The 21,069-nt window shown below is 38.7% G+C and overlaps 2 long non-coding RNA genes across 7 annotated transcripts in view; one reads left to right on the top strand and one right to left on the bottom strand.

The window, feature by feature from the left end:
• The window catches only part of LOC138398917 (uncharacterized), a 60,111-nt gene extending 58,581 nt beyond the window's left edge, over positions 1–1,530 (top strand). The window contains exon 4 of the long non-coding RNA XR_011236066.1: positions 1,148–1,530. This is a non-coding gene — a long non-coding RNA (uncharacterized lncRNA). The remainder of the gene's footprint in view (positions 1–1,147) is intronic.
• LOC138398913 (uncharacterized) overlaps positions 1–21,069 on the bottom strand; it is a 40,917-nt gene that overhangs the window by 14,453 nt on the left and 5,395 nt on the right. The gene's annotated exons all lie outside the window — the stretch shown is intronic.

Below are 21,069 nucleotides of genomic sequence, written 5' to 3'. Positions count from 1 at the left end.
TTATACCTATTGCTGTGGTGAATGATTAACATTACTATTACTCTGTTTCATCCTCAAAAGTCTAGTGATTTGGTGATAAACTATATGCTTACCCTACTCAACATATATTGCTGATATCTGTTTCATTAGGCTTAAATACACCATTATGTTCCTCCTAATTAAAGTAAGCTATAAAGTAAGCTAGTTGAGTGAAAAGAAGGACGTCGGAGTCTCTAAAAATTATAATTTACTTAAGCCATAAGATTTGGGGCTGGGCGCTCTAAACTTCTGACTTCTGTCATCGATGGTTTGCAGTGTGGGATATGCTCGCCTGAGGGAGGATCAAAATGATCTACTGGGAAGTTAGAGGAAAATACCAGAACTTCCTTTTTCCTTTTTTTTTTTTTTTAGACAGAGTCTCACTCTGTTGCCCGGGCTAGAGTGCCCTGGCATCAGCCTAGCTCACAGCAACCTCAAACTCCTGGGCTCGAGCGATCCTCCTGCCTCAGCCTCCCGAGTAGCTGGGACTACATGCATGTGCCACTATGCCTGGCTAATTTTTTCTCTCTATATATATTTTTTAGCTGTCCATATAATTTCTTTCTATTTTTAGTAGAGATGGGGTCTCGCTCTTGCTCAGGCTGGTCTCCAACTCCTGAGCTCAAACAATCTGCCTGCCTTGGCCTCCCAGAGTGCTAGGATTATAGGCGTGAGCCACCGAGAACTTCCATTTTTATTTTTCATCTTTTAAAAAATTAAGCTGTAATAATGATTAGTATATAGAGTGACAAAGATGCCTGGTGGCTACTATGTTATTTCTACAAGAGTTACTAGGAACAGAATAAAGAGAATGTGCCAAATTAGATTCATGCCTAACCATACTGGAAAATAAACATAAAAACAAAAGATGTTATAGTATATAATGTCTTAAATTAATCTGCTTCAATTTATCTAAATGTGCCTTTTTCTATACCTTGAAAGAACTGCTTTTATGTTATAATATAAATGGAATATGAACAAAAGTGTGGAAGACTTCAACTGGGGAATTTTAGTTTAAGAAATCTCTAATTTATGTGTATAATCTTGAGGTTCACAAGGTATTAGTCAAAAAAGTCAGGCCTACTGTTCACTCTCTCTTTTGGTTTTTCTTTTCTTTTTTTTTTTTAAGACAAGTGCAGTAGTGAGAAGAGGGGAAAGAGCAGAAGAAGGCATTCAGTCTATAACTGACTGTGAACAATTGAGATAACTGACTACCTTCAGACCAGCCTGTTCACTCTCATATTAAAATGTAAGACAATACAAGGCTAAACTTAAAGAACCGCTACTACATTCTTCCCCAATTGCTAAAGATTTTAAAGTCTGAAGATACGAAATAATGGAACACTCAAACTGCTGGTGAGAATGTCAAAGAATAACATCAACTTTGAAACAATTTGCTCTTGCATGGTCAAGGTGAACTCTTTAGACTTTAGAGCCAATAATTTCACTCCTAGGTATATACCCTAGAGCAGGGGTCCCCAACCCTTTTTGGCACCAGAGACCCAGTTCATGGAAGATAATTTTTCAGGGGGGGGTGTGGGGAGCCATGATGAATGGCTGTAAACACAGATGATGAAGTCGCTCATCTCCTGCCATGCAGCCCCCCAGTTCCTAAGTTTAATGGAAGACAATTTTTCCCACAGACTGGGTGGCGGGGGTCGCTATTCTGCCACCTGGTCGTGGGGGACCACAGCCCTAGGGATGCTCATGCACATGTTCACCAGGCTACACACACACAAATGCATAAAAGAGCAATGTTCTTAATGGTCGCATTGGGTATCAACCCAGATTATAAAAAAACTATAATGGATAAATCTATTATGGTACAGCCATACAACAAGACAATAAAGAAAAATGAACGTGAAATTTAGTGCCTACATGAATATGTATCACTCTTATAAATAAATATAATATTGAATTAAAGAAGAAAACATGAAGGATCACCTCCAGTTATGACTCCATTTAAAGTCAAAATAGGGAAGCTAAACTGTATTGTTTAGGGATACATATACAGATGGTAAAAATCATGGAAGGAAGTCATTACCATAAAAATCAGGATAGCAATTCCACCAGATGTTGGAACAGGAACGTATGTAATCGGAAAGGACCACAGGAGGCTTCTGGGGTGCTGACAATGTCCTATTTCTTACCTTGAGTAATATTTGCTTCAAATACATTTGTTTCATAATTATCATATGTACATTTATGTGTAAATAAACCCTTTTAAATTATCATTTTTTTATATCATAATGGTATTGTGGTTAAGTCTTTTTTAGGAATACATATTGAAATAATTATGGATAAACTGATATGCCTCAGATTTGCCTTCAAAATAACAGAGGAAAGGAAGAGAGTGGATAGAATAAAGTAAAGATAAGAATTGAAATTGTTGAAGCTGAGAGATGGATACGTGGGGCTCATTATACTACTGTCTACTTTTGAATATGTTTAAAAGTTTTCATTAGTACAAAGTTTTTTAAAAGCCTTTATGGAAATAACTAAACAATGAAGACATACACTAGCTTCATAAATAGGAATACTCATATCTATAGATTTAGTGCAAGTCTAATCCAAAGTCCAACAGGGCTTTTGGAAAACTTAACAAACTAATTTGAAAATTTACATGGCCATTCCGTGTAAATGTAATATATAAATATAAATATTTATATTCTGTATAAATATTTATACAGAGTGGCCAGAAAAATTTTAAGAATGGCCAAAACATTACAAAAGAAGAACAAAAAGAAAGGGACCTGCCTTCCCAAGTATCAGGACACTATAAAGCAAACTGCAGAAGACACTGTGGAGTTGGCCCGATGATGAACCAATGGGCTAATACAGTCTATAATCGAACGTATCATGTACGGGAGCCTGATACACTATTCTATACTGCACACCAGTGGTGAAAGGAAAGACTACTCAGTAAGCAGTTGTGGAACAGAGGGTTCTCCATATAGAAAATAAATGCAATTAAATCCCTTCTTCAAAAATCAATTCCAGGCTTCTATGTAAAAGGCAAGATTTTTCAACTTTTACAAGTAAATCTGGATGAAATCTTTACTACCGAGTGTAAGAAACCATTCTTAAACGCAAAAACATACGCCGAGAAGATGTTAGGTAAGTATGTTTTAACACATATAACCAACAAAGAATTTGTTTTCAGAACATAAAGGGAGGCTTATGAAAAAACAGAAAAATGTGCAAAAGACATGAACAAGCATGTCTTTCACAGAAGAAACCATACCAAGCAATTAAGCACATAAAGAAATGCCTAACCTCTTAGCAATCAGAAAAGAACAAGTCCATGAAATCCCATTTTACCCATCAGATTAGCAAAAATTTAAATGTTGGAAAAAATCAAGCATTGATGAAGATGTGAAAGTGGAACTTACACACAGTGACGTGGGAGCAATTATCACTTTGGAAAATAATGTGGCACTATCTTGTACAATTGGTCATGCCCACACCTCACAACTGAGAATTCTACTTCTAGATATATGTTAGAGAAACAAGGATACTAAAAGTCAGGGGGGTAGTAAGATATAGGTACAAGAATTTACAGCATAGTTTGTAACAGAAAAAACATTAAAAACTAGAAACTACTCAACTGTCCGCCACTAGGACATCTGTGTTGGGTGGTGGCTTATACCTGTTTATTGGTGTGCATCATTACATAAGTTTTATTTTTTTTGTATAAAAGTTTCAAAAGGAATTAAATCTTTTCTTTTAAATATTATTGATTACTTTATCTGATGTCACATTTTAAGTAACTAAAAATTGCAACAACCTCATGTTTGCTAAGAAATGACTCGCTTTGGCCGGGCGAGGTGGCTCACTCCTGTAATCCTAGCACTTTGGGAGGCCCAGGCGGGAGGACTGCTTGAGCTCAGGAGTTCGAGACCAGCCTGAGCAAGAGCGAGACCCCATCTCTACTAAAAATAGAAAGAAATTAGCCAAACAACTAAAAATAGAAAAAATTAGTCAGGCATGGTGGTGCATGTCTGTAGTCCCAGCTACCCGGGAGGCCGAGGCAGGAGGATCGCTTGAGCCCTGAAGTTGGAGGTTGCTGTGAGCTAGGCTGACACCACGGCACTCTAGCCCAGGCAACAGAGTGAGACTGTCTCAAAACAAACAAAAAAAAAGACTTGCTTCATTTTGAGGTACGTAGTTTAATAACTCCAATCTGAACTGAATAAAGATCAATTTAAGAAAAGCATTAAAGCAAAATTTCCCCTGACACTTAGAAACCTACAAAGACATTATGATTTCAAAAAATAAATGGCTTTCTACTAACTTCTTACCCCCTTCCCCATATTGAACTCACACTGAATGCTGTGGACATTAGATCACAACGGACAGCTCCGAACTGGTTAAAGACACAAACGACAGGGTGGGCACACCAAAACCTGTCTGCTCCACTGCTTTGCCAAGAGACTTTCTGGTTTGTTTTCAAGTACATATGGCCAAATTTGAACTTTCTTCACAGTTATAGTAAAGGAGCTGCAGAGGTGTAATCCACAAGGAATACCAACTGCTCCACCCGAAAGTGACTGTCTGCAACAAAACACGGTGGCCACTTCTAAGGCAGCAGAGACAGTTCCAGTATATTAAATGGCCTTTGGAACTTCTAGGTTTAACAGTACAGGTAAAACATTTCAATCGGTCCTCTAAGATGCCTTTCTAGAAAGTATGGTTCTTTTTCATTTCTCAACTGATAATTTTCTATTTTTATTAAGTGAACTCATTTATTTGTTTTGAGATGACTGGTTATAGAAGGTGGTTTTGTGTGAAATTAAACAAATCAAGAACATGCACATTTGTGTTTTCAGAAAAAGAAAAAAAGACATTTCTATTACACTCACGCCTCACTTAGGGTGTGGAACGTGGTTCCCGAAAGTGGGGGTGCTGAGCGAGCCTGCGCCGTCCGGGGCGCCTTCAGCACAGCGCTACGGAGACACAGCGCACTGACCAGCCGCTCCTCTGCTTTACACAAATCCCTGAAATCAGGGAACGGCCCCAGTTAGAGTGTCTCTGGCCACCTGTCATAGAATTGTTGGTTAATCCCCTCGGGCTGCACTAGTGGCTCTGATGTTTCCAGAATGTCTAATGGTCTTACAGCACCCCCATCTCTCTACTGATCCATCCCCCTCCGTTTCCTCAGTCACTTCCCCTGAAGAAAACTCGAGCTGTCCACACAGTAAGCACAGTGCTCTCCCTTTGCTTCACCAGGGCAGGTCCTCCACCGGCACCAGCACACATTTGCACACCCCGCTATTACATGTTAAAACTGTACAGCAGAACAATAAATGGCAGAAAGAAAAGCCACCACCAAGAATAAACAACCTTATTGCAGAACGTGCTCTACACTCCATTCCAGACAGCTGAGGGGTCCCGGGGGAGTGTGCGGAAGGAGCAAGGTGGCTCGCGTGGCCAGAGGGGACAGCGTGGCCAGTCAGTGCTGGTTCTCAGTCAGACGCATGGTGAGCCAACCACTAGAAAGACTGCATGTCCTTCCTCTTCATTTTTAGTCAAAACCATTCAATGATAAAAAGAATAAAAACCAAAGACGTTCCATGACCTGGAAGGCCACACACGAACTGCCTTTGGTCACCTCTCTGGCCTCACTCCCACCCCTGGCCCTGCGGCTCGCAGCCACTCTGCCTTCTTCAGTGTTCCTCTCCCACACACAGCTTGGCACTTCCTGATCCCTGATGAAAATGCTCCGCCCTCCGCAGCTTTGTGGCTGACGCCCTTAAACCCTTGCCTGTGTTTCCCTCACTGATGCATTCCCTGAACACCCTGTTTAAATTAACATCTCCATTTCTCCCACATGATTCTCTATCTTCCTTGTTTTTATTTCATTTCAGAATACTACAGGGGTACAGACGTTTTGGTTACATGGATTGCTTTTGTCATTCTCTATCTTATTTTTCCACAGAGCAGTTATCATCCCCTGATATCACATACACATTTGTACAGTAAATATCTTCTCCACTAGAGTGAGAGCCATGAGGGGAGAAATGATGTCTGTTTTATTATTATTTCATCAGTACCTGGCTCATTATAGAAATACCAGAGTGTTACTAATTGTACAAACGTATGGTAACTGCATATATGTCTAAAATGATACATTTCAGAGACAAACAGTATCACAAAATGTCAGTGTCATGTGGGGAAACATTAGAAGGGAAGGCAGATAATATAAACAGAAAAGTGGCATTTTTTCCCCCTGTAAATCAGTGTTCATTGTTTTTAAGCTCATCTTACAAGTTCACCAGCACTGTGATGCACAACAGTAAGTGGGTAAAGAATCCACTACAGTTCTGTAAACAGCTAACAGATCTTTCTCTTTTGTTTTAAACTAAATTGCAAGGCAGCAACCACCCAATTTAAAATCCATAACCTTTGCTGTATCTGGCAACAGCAACTCCAGCACTTACAGTCAGTTAAAAAGTTTCAGATTACCATGGCTCAAAACATTGGGACCTTATTATACTCTGTATTGTACTGTGTTAAAATGAAGGAGTAGGAAGAGAAAAATGATTCTTATGCTACTACTGAGAAAAATGCATTCTATTTTCTTCCCAATATCGGGTTGTTCCTTTTTCACACATGGAATGTGCAAGAGCAGGGTGATAAAAGAACAAGTGGGAGAATTGGCACGCAGCACTTTATTTCAGTAAATACTTTAGAAAAGATAATTTTAGAGACGACCAAGCAGCTTTCAGATAAGGCAGTCTTGCTACTGTCCAGTAGAACATTAAGGATATTTTTGCAGAATGTAAAGAGACATAAAATTATTAATGCTTTCTTTAAATCTGTTTCCTGATGCCAACAAGCAAGGTATTATCTCACTATGATGACCACAGGCCCTGCAGGCCAAAAAGGTTAAGAAATCAGATGTCCACGGAGTTTCTGTGGAATATTTCCCATAAACATGTATTTATTAAACAACACAATGCTGACATGTTAAATATTGTATGCAAAATAAACAAGTTGCAAATCCTCAGCAGAAAATGTATTTCTGATGTTTCATTCTTGCAACTCTAAGGCTTCATGTTCCTGCTACTTAAATTTCTAATCTGTGCCTTTCTACTTTAGCTATTGATAAGTATACCTTTATAACATGCCTGAATAGAAGTCACTTTACTACAATGTGAATACTGGCAATCAATCAATCAATCAATCTTTAAAAAATATGGCAATTTGACCTCTGGTTTCCGATCTGTAAGGAGCTTAGAAGCCATCATTCCCATCCACAGAATAAGAAAACGGCTGAACAAATGGAAAACCCAACATCTCAGATCCACTGGAGAAATGAGGGTACACAGAAAACTGCTGCTCCCCAAACGAGAGAGACAGGCAGGCAGACACAGAGAACCACAACTCAGCCAGAACAGAAACCCACAAGCAGAAACTCTGCAGGACCCAGTACCAGGGCAGGAAAATCTAAACTGTAATTTATGACTAGCTGGAGGCTCAGCGTAGACAAGTTTAAGAGTTAAGGACGCCAGGGGTGCCTGGTCTTAGGCAGGCCCCCACACGGCTGTGGGCTTCACCTCCAGGAACCGTCCTACCAGGTTCCCACAGTGAAGGTCAGAGAAAGTCTCCTGTGCCTCAGCAAAGGGAGGGGAAGGCAGCCATGGTGAAACACACCAGCGCATTCTGTTCTCCTAGTAAGGCTGGCCCTCGAGAGAAACTTCACCGGAGCCTAACCAACCGGGTTTCACCAAAAACTAACCAAGTTGGGGGAGGGGAATAAATATCCCACTCCAGTCTGCTCCAGCCTTTTTGTCTCACTTGAGGGTAGAAACAAAACAAAACTGAGAAGCACTTTTGTGTAGGTCACAGCCAGGGGCACAGACTCACTGAAAACCTGAGAACCAACCACAGCACTATCTAATGTCTCCCCTCCCCCCACACCTTGCCACACACCTACAGGGCTCCCACATAACAGGATGACAAAAGAAACAAGCACCTTCTTAGTCACAAACTCAAAGACAAGAGAGGACAAACATAAGGGCACAAGAGGAAACTTTATCCTCCAACACCTAAAGCTAGTAAATAGTAAAAAGTAAAAGTAAATAGTAAAACGGCCTAAACCCAACCAGATAAACATAAAACCTCACAACAAATGCCTATTTACCATGGCTCCTTTTACCCAGTATATCATCATGTTCAACAAAAAATTACAAGGCATACTTAATATGTTAATAGGACTCAAGTGTTCCACAATCTTTTAAAACGCTGTTGAAAATGTAATCTTTGATAACATGGTCAATTATAAAAAGTCAGGATAAGCAGGGATATTCAGCCAACACTAGCACTATTCAACATTATACTAGAGGTCTTAGTTAATTCAGTTAAGATTCCAAAAGGATAAACAGTTTAAATATCAGAAAACAACTAAAAAATGCCACTATTTAGAGATATTTGGAAGACAATAAGCATTTCAACTATCAAACTAACTGAAAACCAGGCCCAGCAGTGCACGCCTGTAGTCCCAGCTACTAGGGAGGCTGAGGATGGAGGATCACCTGCATCCAGGTGTTTGAAGACCAGCCTGGGCAACATAGCAAAATCCCATCACAAAAAAGAAAATGATAATAACAAAAATAAAATTTAGAAAACTAATTCAAGTGTTCAGTATGGTGTTTGGATTAAAAATTAGCATATAAAAATTATTAGGTTCCTATATATTAGTTAGGAAAATATAAAAGTAGGACTTCAAATAGAAAAAAAAAATCCATAAAATACCTAGAACAAATCTAACAAGAAATATGCAAACTTACACAATAAAATTTTACAACTTTACTAAAAGAATATGAGACTGGGCACTGTGGTTCATGCCTATAAACCTAGCACTTTGGAAGGCTAAGGCAAGAGGATTGCTTGCGCTCAGAAGTTCAAGACCAGCCTAAGCATGAGGGGAACCCTGTCTCTAGAAAAAAATGGAAAAATTAGCCGGGCATGGTGGCGCATGCCTGTAGTCCCGGCTACTAGGGAGGTGAGGCAGGAGGATCGCTTGAGCCCAGGAGTTTGAGGTTGCTGTGAGCCAGGCTGACGCCATGGCACTCTAGCCCGGGCAACAGAGTGAGACTCTGTCTCAAAAATAAATAAATAAATAAAAGAAGAAGTGCCAATACCTGCCCAAATTCCTGACCTTCAAAAATGAGAGGTAAATTATTAATAAAAGAATTGCTCGTTAAAACCACTAAGTTCTAAGATAGTTTGTTATATGGCAATAGATAACAGGAACCCGTACATGATTATTTTCATTTAGTTTGTATATACTTTGTTTGCATACACTTTTTAACTAAAGATTTTCATGTTTTTGAGGAAATCTTTGTGTAACTATCCTTATTGGCCCAAATGAGGTCATGCAATTCATATCAAGATTGCAAACTGTCACAGGCTTCTGGTCCCAACAGAATCAACCCTGGGAAGGAAAAAACATGGAAGTAAATCCAGATTCCAGGAACAGTAATAGCAGCAGCAACAACAAAAACAAACAGAAACTGCTGGAGATACCAGAAGCTGTACTGAACTTATCTGAGAGGAAACTGGTGACCAGAAGCAAAGGGCAGCAAAGGTCGGAGTTAAAAGACAGATTAGCTAAAAGCTTCTTTGAATTCTGCCCTTGCCCCTCCTTGATTGTCCCTTCACCACAGAAATTAGCAGCAACAGCCTAGATGTCTTTGGCAGCAAGATAAAATGCAGACAACACAGAAGCCCTGTGGGGGAAGCTGTGGAAACAGGTACAGCCACTCGGGGCTCACCCTTCCTGCCCCCACTTGGGCTCCCGCAGCAAGGGCCAGGGGTACGGAGCCGAGAGGGAGTTACGATCTAAGGACACTGCCTCTTCCCGATATTACTCATTCTGAGAGTGTACGAAGCAAACCCTCATCAGAAGTTGCCTGATGCAAGGCCGGGCGCGGTGGCTCACGCCTGTAATCCTAGCACTCTGGGAGGCCGAGGCGGGTGGATTGCTCAAGGTCAGGAGTTCGAGACCAGCCTGAGCGAGACCCCGTCTCTACTAAAAATAGAAAGACATTATATGGACAACTAAAAATCTATATAGAAAAAATTAGCCAGGCATAGTGGCGCATGCCTGTAGTCCCAGCTACTCGGGAGGCTGAGGCAGTAGGATCGCTTAAGCCGAGGAGTCTGAGGTTGCTGTGAGCTAAGCTGACGCCACGGCACTCACTCTAGCCTGGGCAACAAAGTGAGACTCTGTCTCAACAAAAAAAAAAAAAAAAAAGAAGTTGCCTGATGCAGCATCAGCCAAGAGGAGACTCAACAGCACTTCAGGGGGGCCAGACGGCTGGCCTGCCCTGAGACTCAGGCCCTTCCTCTCCTTAAACTCACCTGGACTGACACAAATTCCAATACACATTAGAGTAAGTAACTAATACCCCCCCCAAGGGGCATAGACAAACAGATACATCTGGAGCATAAAACTGTAAAAGAAAGACAACACACTAAACAATTTATGCCATCTGAAGTAGAATTATTGGAATGGAGGATCCAAGAATACAGCCCTGAGAAGTCAATGAGAGATGTAAGCACTACAAAATGAAAACAAGAAACAATGAAAAAGAATCCAGTAGAAATATTGAGCGTGAAAAAGAAACAATATCCAGATAATCGGAGTTTCAGGAGGGAAGAAATAAAGCATTTCAAGAAATAATGAGGGTAACTTTCCTAGAATTAAAGATAAAAGAAGTCAATATTATAAGGGCTCAAAGAGCCAAATAACAGAGGAAACTATTCCTAGAAAATTTAAGTTCACCAAAGAAAAAATTCGAAAACACTGAAAGAAAAGAATAGACCAACGCCAAAGCAAAAGAATAAGATTAATATATGTCGCAGTAAGTAACACTGGATACAAGATGGAGTAACCCAAATTCACAATCCATACTTCTTGAGGCAAGGGTTTTTTCAGAATTTAAAATCGCTATAGCTTGAATGTATCCTCCAAAAAGCATGTGTTGGAAACTCAATGTCCAATGCAACAGTATTGGGACTAAGGATCAGCCCTCACAGACGGATTCATGCTGGCCCTGCACTGAGAGTGCGTCCATCAGGAAGGGTTCATTATAAAGGGGCGAGTTCCCCCACTGCCTCGCTTTCTCTGCCCAGCGAGATACCAGCCTCTCGCTCTTGGACTTCCTATCCTCCAGAACTGTGAGCCAATAAACTTCTGATTCATTATAAACTACCCAGGCTGTGGTATTCTGTTACAGACAGACAAAACAGACTAAGACAAGAATTTTTCAGATTTTACAAAAGTAATATGGTATATATATCATATAGTATGTAACATCCAGAGCAGTGTCTAAGGCACTAACCCATAATTGAACTCATTAATATTTTGAAGCAAAATCTGTAAATACTCACACTAAATGAGCTGAATAAAAGCCATAAATACCCTCATGACAGTTCAGGTTGGGTTCTTCTGCCAAATGAGCCATAAACAGCCTCATGTCAGCTTGTTGGGTTTTGTTGCCAAATGAGTTACAAGAAGTCCTTTGGTTTTCAGATCTTTTTTTGATTTGGAATTCCAGGTAAAGGATTGTTACCTCTATTTTAAAAGTCTTAAATTAAAAGAACTTTACATTTAGGATTTTACATCCAGACAAAATATCATTCCAATATGTTAGGAAAAAAGATTCCCAAGAACACAAAGCCTCAGAATGTCATATAAAGCCCACTAAGCACAATCTTGGAGGAATATTGAAAAGAAAAAGAAAAAGGGAGAGACAAAGTAAAAGTAGTCAAATGCCTTGATATCGAAAAAAACTCTGACCTAAAATACTAGCAATACATTCACTGGGGACGGGGAGTCAGGACACACACCCAGAGAACATAAGAGTGCGCTATAGTATTTGTCATATGTGGGGGAAGAAAAAGCTGCTTTAAGTGTAATCAATATGCAGAAATAAACAGGAATGGGTCTAAAGGACAACCAGCATAAGAACAATAATAGAAAAAAAAACTCAACCTATGCAATGAAAGGCAGGAAAGGGGGAAAAGGACCAAAAGCAAGCCCAATTACAGTAATTACAACAGGGGCCGAGGCAGGAGGATCATTTCAGGCCAGGAGTTCACGACCAGCTTGAGCTAGAACGAGACCCCATCTCTACAAAAAACAGAAAAATTAGCTGGGCATGGTGGCATGAATCTATAGTCCCAGCTATTCCAGAGCCTGTGGCAGGAGGCCCACTTGAGTCCAGGAGTTGGAGGTTGCTGTGAGCTATGATGATGCCACGGCACTCTAGCCTGGGAGACAGAGCAGGACCCCGTCTCAAAAAAAAAAAAAAAAAAAAGAATTACAATCATGTAAACAAGTTGAACTTGCCAATTTAAAAACAAATTAGGCCAAAGATTTTATGGTGGGTTAAAAAATCATAAAGCAATATAGTCCCTACAAGAGACATATTTAAGAAAGGATACATCAGATGAGTATGAACCAAAATAAAGCTACGGTAGCAATCATAATAAAATTTAAGGCAAAAAATATCATAAAGGACAAATTCAGATATTATATACTGATATAACAAAAATGTATCATCATGATGAACACATCCACAGCAAACAAGAAAACTTCAATATACGTCAGGAATAAATACCACAAATATGGGTGTAAAAATTCAAGTGTAGTTGAGAATTTTAACATCAATTCATCAAGAAGAGAACAATATAAGTAGAGATATTGAAGATCCCAGCAAAAAAAAAACCCTAGAGAATCCCTATTATATTCATGAGCATACACCATATACAGACTGGTCATATAATAGAAAAGGCATGCCTCAAAACACTTGAGAGGATCAATACCAGACAGACTGTATTCTCTTACAAAAATAGGATGAAATTAATGACAAAAAGATGGTTTTTAAAATCTCATGTTTGGAAACCATATAACTAGATAATTCAAATTAAAAGGTAAAAACATGTAAACATTTTTTAAAATACTTATTAGCACTTAATGGCAATGAAAATTCAAGGCTACCCTCTAACTGGATCAACTTGGCTGACCTGTCATTCCCAAACCAATCACTGCGGCCAAAGGAATGGTAAAAACCAATGGGTTCTTTAAACCAGAAGACTAGGATTAGGCTGATTTGCCTAGGCCACAGGAATCCACAAGTGTAGCAGAAGCAGTGGGAAGAAATCTGGTATCATATCTGGAAGAGCAAAGAGGAGATACATGGAAGAGTATGGAGGCAACGATGCCTACAGAGCTTTAATTCCAGTTTGGCCACAATTCCCTAAGGTTAATTACTGATCATGTAATTTGGGATGGGATCTCAGTTTTCTTAGGTGAAAAATGAAAACACTATCTAGGAGTCCTTTTAGCTTGAGGAGTTTGTAATTACATCATGATGTTTTGTTCAAGCTATAACAGGGTCTGGCACATATTGGTATGTATGTACAGAATGAATGAGAAGTTTACCACATTCAATTTGAGAGATTCTTAGGGCTATTACCTAAAACAACTAATGGATTTCCAATAGATAAATGGGAAAAGGATGTAAAATTTACAATCCACAGAGGAGAAGCTGGTAGGCTTCTTTTAAAATGTTCCAAGTTCCTAATTAAAGAAATTAAAATTAAAAACAAAAAATGCAACTGCCATTTCACATCTATGCAATGAATTTTAAAATGTGGTAATCAATAAAGGGAAAGAAGTAGAGAAACTACTAATTGCACACACACTGTCAGAAATTATTGAAGATGTTTACATTTAATGCATTAGTAACACTTCTGGAAATACAGAAATAATCCTGAGTAATCCAAAAGAAAACAAAATACCTATATGGACAAAAATGTTTTATTGCAGTATTTCCTATTATAATAGGAGGGAAAACCCAGATGCAACATAATTGTATAAAAACCAGGTTATAATGAAATTATGCTTTAATGATAGATTATGTAGTCACTGTCATAGTATTAGGAGAATATATTTAATAAATTGTATTATTTAAGGGAATCTATGGAGTCCAATAATCATGCGACATTCACATTAAAATTGCTATGACCATTTAATTTTTAAAGTTATTAAAACCTCAAAGCTTGTGTTTAAAAATCTGACAAATTTGGTGCCTTGTGTTTTGAAAACATCTAGACTTCACCAAGAATGCGCCAGTAATCACGACATTTTAGATATAATTCACAGAAATATTAACTTCCAAGAGTTTTTTTTTTTTTTTTTTTTTTTGAGACAGAGTCTCTCTCTGTTTCCCAGGCTAGAGTGAGTGCTGTGGCGTCAGCCTAGCTCACAGCAACCTCAAACTCCTGAGCTCAAGAGATCCTCCTGTCTCAGCCTCCCGAGTAGCTGGGACTACAGGCATGCACCCCCATGCCCGGCTAATTTTTTCTATATATATATTTGTAGCTGTCCATATAATTTCTTTCTATTTTTAGTAGAGATGGGGTCTCGCTCATGCTCAGGCTGGTCTCGAACTCCTGAGCTTAAATGATCCGCCCACCTCGGCCACCCAGAGTGCTAGGATTACAGGCGTGAGCCACCACGCCCGGTCTTTTATTTTTATACTAAAAGAGAATACAATATAGCTACTCTTATTGAGTGTGCAACTTATGACAGCTTTGGACTTTTTAAATAAAACATGTGGAAAATTTTCAACTCCAGTATGCCAAAGAAAGCATTGATCTTATTTCTACTAAATGCTTTATATTTTATCTGTTTCATTGGCTCAGCTCCACATGAGACCAGGGCCTGCCTTGATTTCTGGAATGCTGCCCCAAGGCTTTTCTCCTATTCTTTGTAGCCAGGGTTGCAGCTGCACAACCAATTCTCATTAAAATGTGAGTCTATGAAATGCAGGCCTATGGAAACTGATATAAAGGATTTCATCATCTTCTCACAATTCACAATGAGGACTGAACTCCCACTCTTCCCAAGCCATACAACTACCTGAACCCTCCTCTACCAACTCACACACCAGATAGAATAAATGCAGCAGTTCAGTCTTAAATATCCAAATAAAAACAGTCATAAAGGAGAAAATGGCACAGTAACGAACCTTAAAGTCTGGTAAAAGTTATTTCAAAATGACTTCTAATACTCATGATGTAGGCATAGGTTATAGCTGGATACTCATACAGTGATGTGATTTTAGAAATAATACTTCTCAAGAATAAATACCTGCCAGAAAGAACGGACACTCTGCAATAACAGTTCCAGAATAACAATTTCAGGAACTTCAAGTCAGGAAAACAAAAACCACAAGGAATTTACTCAAAGTGCAAAATACTGCATAAGCTATTAATTTTGTTGTAGAACACTCACACCCTAAACTTTTCTTGGAAATGGAGGAAAAAAATTTAAGGACAATTTATACTTCCTTTCCCTTTTTTACTAGGATCTTAGTATTTTCAATTAAAACTAAACAGCTCAAATTCTCTCATGCCAAGTAAAAAGGACAGTCAGTTTTTTATTAAAACATAATATTTTGAATGTTGGTATACCATTGGAATTCTTATAACATGTAGAACCTTAGAATTTTAACTATATTGGAGAAAAGAATTAAGGTGAGCAAAACATCTTGGGGTTAAGTACACACAGCTGAGTCTGTTCCCCAGGCAACTCCTTTACAGCTAACTAAATAAAAGAAAAAACTGGGGGAGGGGGGAGAGTGAAGGGTATTATCCCTAGACAATCTGATTATACAACATGTACTTTAAATTACAGAAACAAAGCACACAGATAACAGTTCTAAAAAGTGACTATTAGTTGCATTATTTAGGTAATCAAACTATAAAATCTTTAAGTGTACTTCATAATTTCATAAAGCTTTTTTAAAGTATATGAGAAATACATGATTTTTCTTTTAAGAGATGTGGTCTTCCTCTGGCACCCAGGCTGAAGTGCAACGGCGCCATCATAGCTCACTGAGAAATACATCAAAATGCTTGTTAAAAATATAGATTAGGATCCCCTCATGCCCCTTAGGATGGCTATTACCAAAAAAACAAAAAATAAGTGTTGGTGAGGATGTGAAGAAATCGGAAACCCTGTGCACTGTTGGTGAGACTGTAAAATGGTGCAGGTGCTATGGAAAACATGATTACAGGTCCTCAAAAAATTAAAAATAGAAATACCATGTGATCCAGCAATCCCATTTCTGGGATAGAGCCAAAAGAATTGAAGGCAGGGTCTTGAAGAGATATCTGTACACCCATGTTAATAGCAGCACTATTCACAATAGCCAACCCAAACGTCCATCAAGGGACAAAGAGATAAACCAAATATGGTACATACACGATGGAATATAGTTCAGCCTTAAAAAGGAATGGAATTCTGCCATATGCTATAACATGAATGAGCCTTGTGGACATCATGTCAAGTGAAATAAGCCAGTCACGAATACTGCATGACTCCACTTAAATGAGGTCTCTAAAGTAGCCAAGTTCATAGAAACATAAAGTAGGTGGGTACCAGGGGATGGTGGTAGGGGGAAAAGGAAAGTTACTGTTTAATGGGTATAGAGTTTTAATTTTACAAGATAAAAAAGTTTTGGAGATCTGTTTCACAGCAATGTAAATATGCTTAACGCTACTAAACCATACACTTAGAAATGATTACCATGATAAATCTCATGTTATGTGGAGTCTTTAAAAATTTATTCTTCAACTACACCAATGTTATGTGGTTTTTACCAGTACTATGGAAAAAATTTTTCCAAAAGAGATTCAGGGTGATTTCACCCTTGGAGATTCTGATAAGTTGATAAAGATGAAAATTTGGTGGAATTTTTTTTTTGCTTTTACCAACTATCACTTTTTTTCCCCCCCAGATAGATCTTATATCACCATGGCACAAAACTCAAGATTCAAGATATTAATTATGAAAACTAAATCTCCTTCCCACCTTACTCCTAGCCACCCAGTTCTCCTCTAACACAGCCACTAATGTTAGCTTCTTCTGTAGCCTTTCACAGGTGTTCAGTATGTGTAAAAATATTTTTACATAGTATCATATATCATTGGCACCCTACCTTTTCATTTCATACTATATCTTGAAAATCAGGCAATAGCAATAATTTTTTAAAAACTACCTCCCTCAATTTTTTATTTATTTATTTATCTTTTGAGACAAAGTCTCACTCTGCTGCCTGGACTAGAGTGCCATTGTGTCAGCCTCGCTCACAGCAACCTTAAACTCCTGGGCTCAAGCGATCCTCCTGCCTCAGCCTCCCAAGTAGCTGGGACTACAGGCATGCACCACCACGCCCAGCTAATTTTTTCTATATATATTTTTAGTTGTGTGGCTAATTTCTTTCTATCTTTTAGTAGAGACAGGGTCTTGTTCTTGCTCAGGCTGGTCTCGAACTCCTGAGCTCAAACGATCCACCCGCCTTGGCCTCCCAGAGTGCTAGGATTACAGGCATGAGCCACTGCACCCGGCCCTCCCTCAGTTTTTAAAGGCTGCATTTTTATATCAGTAGAAATAGTCTCTGACAGATGGAAAAGTAAGTTGTTTCTAATATTTTACTATTGTAACAAATGCTGTGAAGAATAACCTGTATATTCACACACGTGGAAATATGATGAAGTAAATCCAAACCTAAAGGATTTATCTGCAGGATAAATACCAAGAAGTGAAAATGATTAATCAAAGGACACATACATTTAAACTTTGGTAGGCATTTTTAAATTTTGGCAGACATTTCCCAAATCTCCTAAGAGAATGTACCAACCTATACTTCCTCTAACAATGCATCCGAGTACCTGCATTTTCTATCTTTCAAAAAATATTTTCTTAAAAGGCTTCCCTAATTTCAAATATAAAAAGAGAAAAAAATCTGTATTCCTTCTCTCAAGGATCTGATTTTTCCCTGATGACTACCCAGTTATATATACTGCCCCCCCCAAAAAAAAAAAAAAAAAAAATCCTTATCTCCTTTTCACACTGAAATGTGTCTTCATTATATTCTAAATTTCCATATGAATTTGGGACTACTTTTATTCTGTACCACTAATCTATCTAATCATATACCTGAATCATGGTGTTTTGACTACTGTAACTTTAGAATATACTTTTAATACCTGGGAGAACTAGTTCCTTTTTAAAAGTTCCTTTTTTAAAGAATTTCTCTGGATAATCTTATTTTTTCCTTACAAAATTTCAGATTCAGCTGGTCTAATCCTTTAAAATCCTGCTGGTATTTTTATTGGGATCATGCTATATTATTGATTAAAGAAGAATAACATTTTTCACATATTGAATCATGATGGTGACTCTCTGTATCATCTTTTAGGTTTTAGATGATTCTGCTATAGGGGACCTGCATTCTGAGAAACAGCCCTGCCCGTCCAACTGCAGAACAGTGGTGCCTGACAAGGGGCAAGGGAAGCCACTGCACACAATGCAGGCCGCATCTAGCAGTGGGCTGCAGCCTGACAGTGCTATGTATCAGTACAAAATTATCCTTGTTAGGGAGATCAGTAGCTCTTCCCAGTAGCAGAAACTGCACTCCAAACCACTTTCTATGGCCCTAGGGTAGAGGACAACTGCAGGTGAAGTGGTTCAGAATTCCATTCTATACAGGAACTTAAAACTCAGTGGTTTATTATAGGTTTAAGAGAACCAGAATGACATGAGACCCTGGGTGTGGGGAGGAAAAATTAACACTGTGACTTGAAAAGATCATTCTCCCACCTTCCACTCCTAATTCACTTAAAAGATCAGCATTTCAGGTAAATACACTAAGTTGCATAAAATTAAAACCTATGTGACTAAGTAAGTCCAAGCTGAAAGGAATGGGCTCAAAAAGGGTTTTCTAGGCCGGGCGCTGTGGCTCAGAGCTATAATCCTAGCACTCTGGGAGGCCAAGGTGGGTGGATCGCTTGAGGTCAGGAGTTCGAGACCAGCCTGAGCAAGAGCGAGAGCCCTGTCTCTACTAAAAAGAGAGAGAAATTATCTGGCCAACTAAAAATATATAGAAAAAAAGTAGCTGAGCATGGTGGCACATGCCTGTAGTCCCAGCAACTCGGGAGGCTGAGGCAGAAGGATTGCTTGAGCCCAGGAGTCTGAGGTTGCTGTGAGCTAGGCTGACGCCACAGCACTCTAGCCTGGACAACAGAGTGAGACATTGTCTCACAAGGAAAAGAAAAAAAAATAAAGGCTTTTCTTTTTTTTAGAGACAGGGTCTTGCTCTGTTGCCCAGGCTGGACTGCAGTGGCACAATCATAGCTCACTGCAGTCTCAAACTCTTGGGTTCAAGCAATCCTCTTAACTCAGCTGGGACTATAGGCATGCGCCATGATCCCAGCTAATTTTTTTTCTTTCTTTTTTTTTTTTAAGAAACAGGGTCTTGCTGTTGTCCAGGCTGTTGTTCTCAAACTCCTGGGCTCAAGTGATCTTCCCGCCTCCACCTCCCAAAGTGCTAAGATTACATGTGTGAGCTACCATGTGTTGCCCCAAAAAGGCTTGTTGAAGTGACAGGCAGAGCCTTGGTGTACGAAAAGCGCTCACCCTAACAATGGCCAGCTAATTAATTAAGATCACCAATACTATTTACATAAGCATATCCCCTTAGATGGCAATTATTTCCAGATACTTCTAAACTGGACCATTAACTATAAAACTGGAAATTTAATATCAGTTTCCATTCCCTAAACTTTAGTATCAGACTTTAAAATATTTTCTATCTATAGGCCAGACATAGTGGCTCATGCCTATAATCCCAGCACTTTGGGAAGCCAAGGCAGGAAGATTGCTTCAAGACCAGCCTGGGCTAAATAGTGAGACCTCATGTCCACAAAAAAATTTAAAAATTAGTTGGGAATGGTGGTACATGCCTGTAGTCCTAGCTACTTGGAAGGCTGAGGTTGGAGGATAGCTTGAACCCAGGAGTTCAAAGTTACAGTGCGTTATGATTGTACCACTATACTCCAGCCTGGATGACAGAGCAAGACCTTGTCTCTTAAAAATATATATGTTTATATACATTTTTTCTAGCTATAGATGAAGATTTTCACATTGGATCAAATTCCCAAAACTGAAGAGCTAATACCAATTATTCTATTCCCTGAAAGTTTCCCAAACTCCTTCTTTATAGATATTAACATTGAGAAAGGGAGAAACTCAGAGCCATTAAGGCTGATGTGTGAAAAAAATCCCATTGTATTTCTGAGTTTTAAATTTCTACAATGTGTACATTCTCTCACATTTGGTGAACAGATTATTCTTTTTGTCTCTGTGGGGGGTGGGGGCTCAATACCTAAACCCAACAGATTGCTTCTAGTAGACTGGTACGCATAGCAAGATGCTATGAAGTCAGAAGGGGAAATCAGGATCAGAAGTCAGCCATATGACCATGAAACCAGGAAGTTTCTGAGTTTTTTCCATCTCTAAAATTGCTATATTCTTTCCCTATCACCAGTGAAAAAATAAACTATCAAGATAACTCACTAATTAGATATTACAAAAATTAACTTATTCAACAAATATTCACTGAGCTCCTACATATTAGGACCACATAGATATTTTAATAAGACATATATAAATTAAATAAGTCAACATATTATAAAACTATATTTTTAAAAGCACAAAAATAAAATAAGCACTATATTCTTGAAACTACCATAGAAGCAAAATATTTGTAGACGACCAGAGATTAACTACAGTGCAGTTTAACAAAAGTAACTTTATTTTTAGTTTGTAGCAACTGCAACACAGTGACAAACACTTTTTAAGATCATTTTAAACACATTTTAAAATCTGGCCTATACAGATGTCAAAATTGAATTGACAATATTCAACATATACTTCTGATTTTAAAAAGTCTTAACCAGCGAACCGATCTCTTTCACATTTATAAAGCACACTCAAAGGCAGACATAATGCTTAATCGTTCCTAGGACATAGGTGCATCTTAAAAAAGAAAAAAATGCTCTATGTCAAAATATTATAAACCTTCCAAAAATGTAAGCATTTAATGGAACATCAGAAGCATTAATTATTGAACAAGACAAGATGCTCCTTATAATCACAATGTTCTAGAAGTTCTAGCCAATGCAATG

The sequence above is a fragment of the Eulemur rufifrons genome, chromosome 18 (genome assembly GCF_041146395.1).
Source record: "Eulemur rufifrons isolate Redbay chromosome 18, OSU_ERuf_1, whole genome shotgun sequence".
Taxonomy (NCBI): domain Eukaryota; kingdom Metazoa; phylum Chordata; class Mammalia; order Primates; family Lemuridae; genus Eulemur; species Eulemur rufifrons.
Note: the sequence above shows the minus strand (reverse complement) of the source record. Positions and strands in the feature narration are given on the sequence as shown.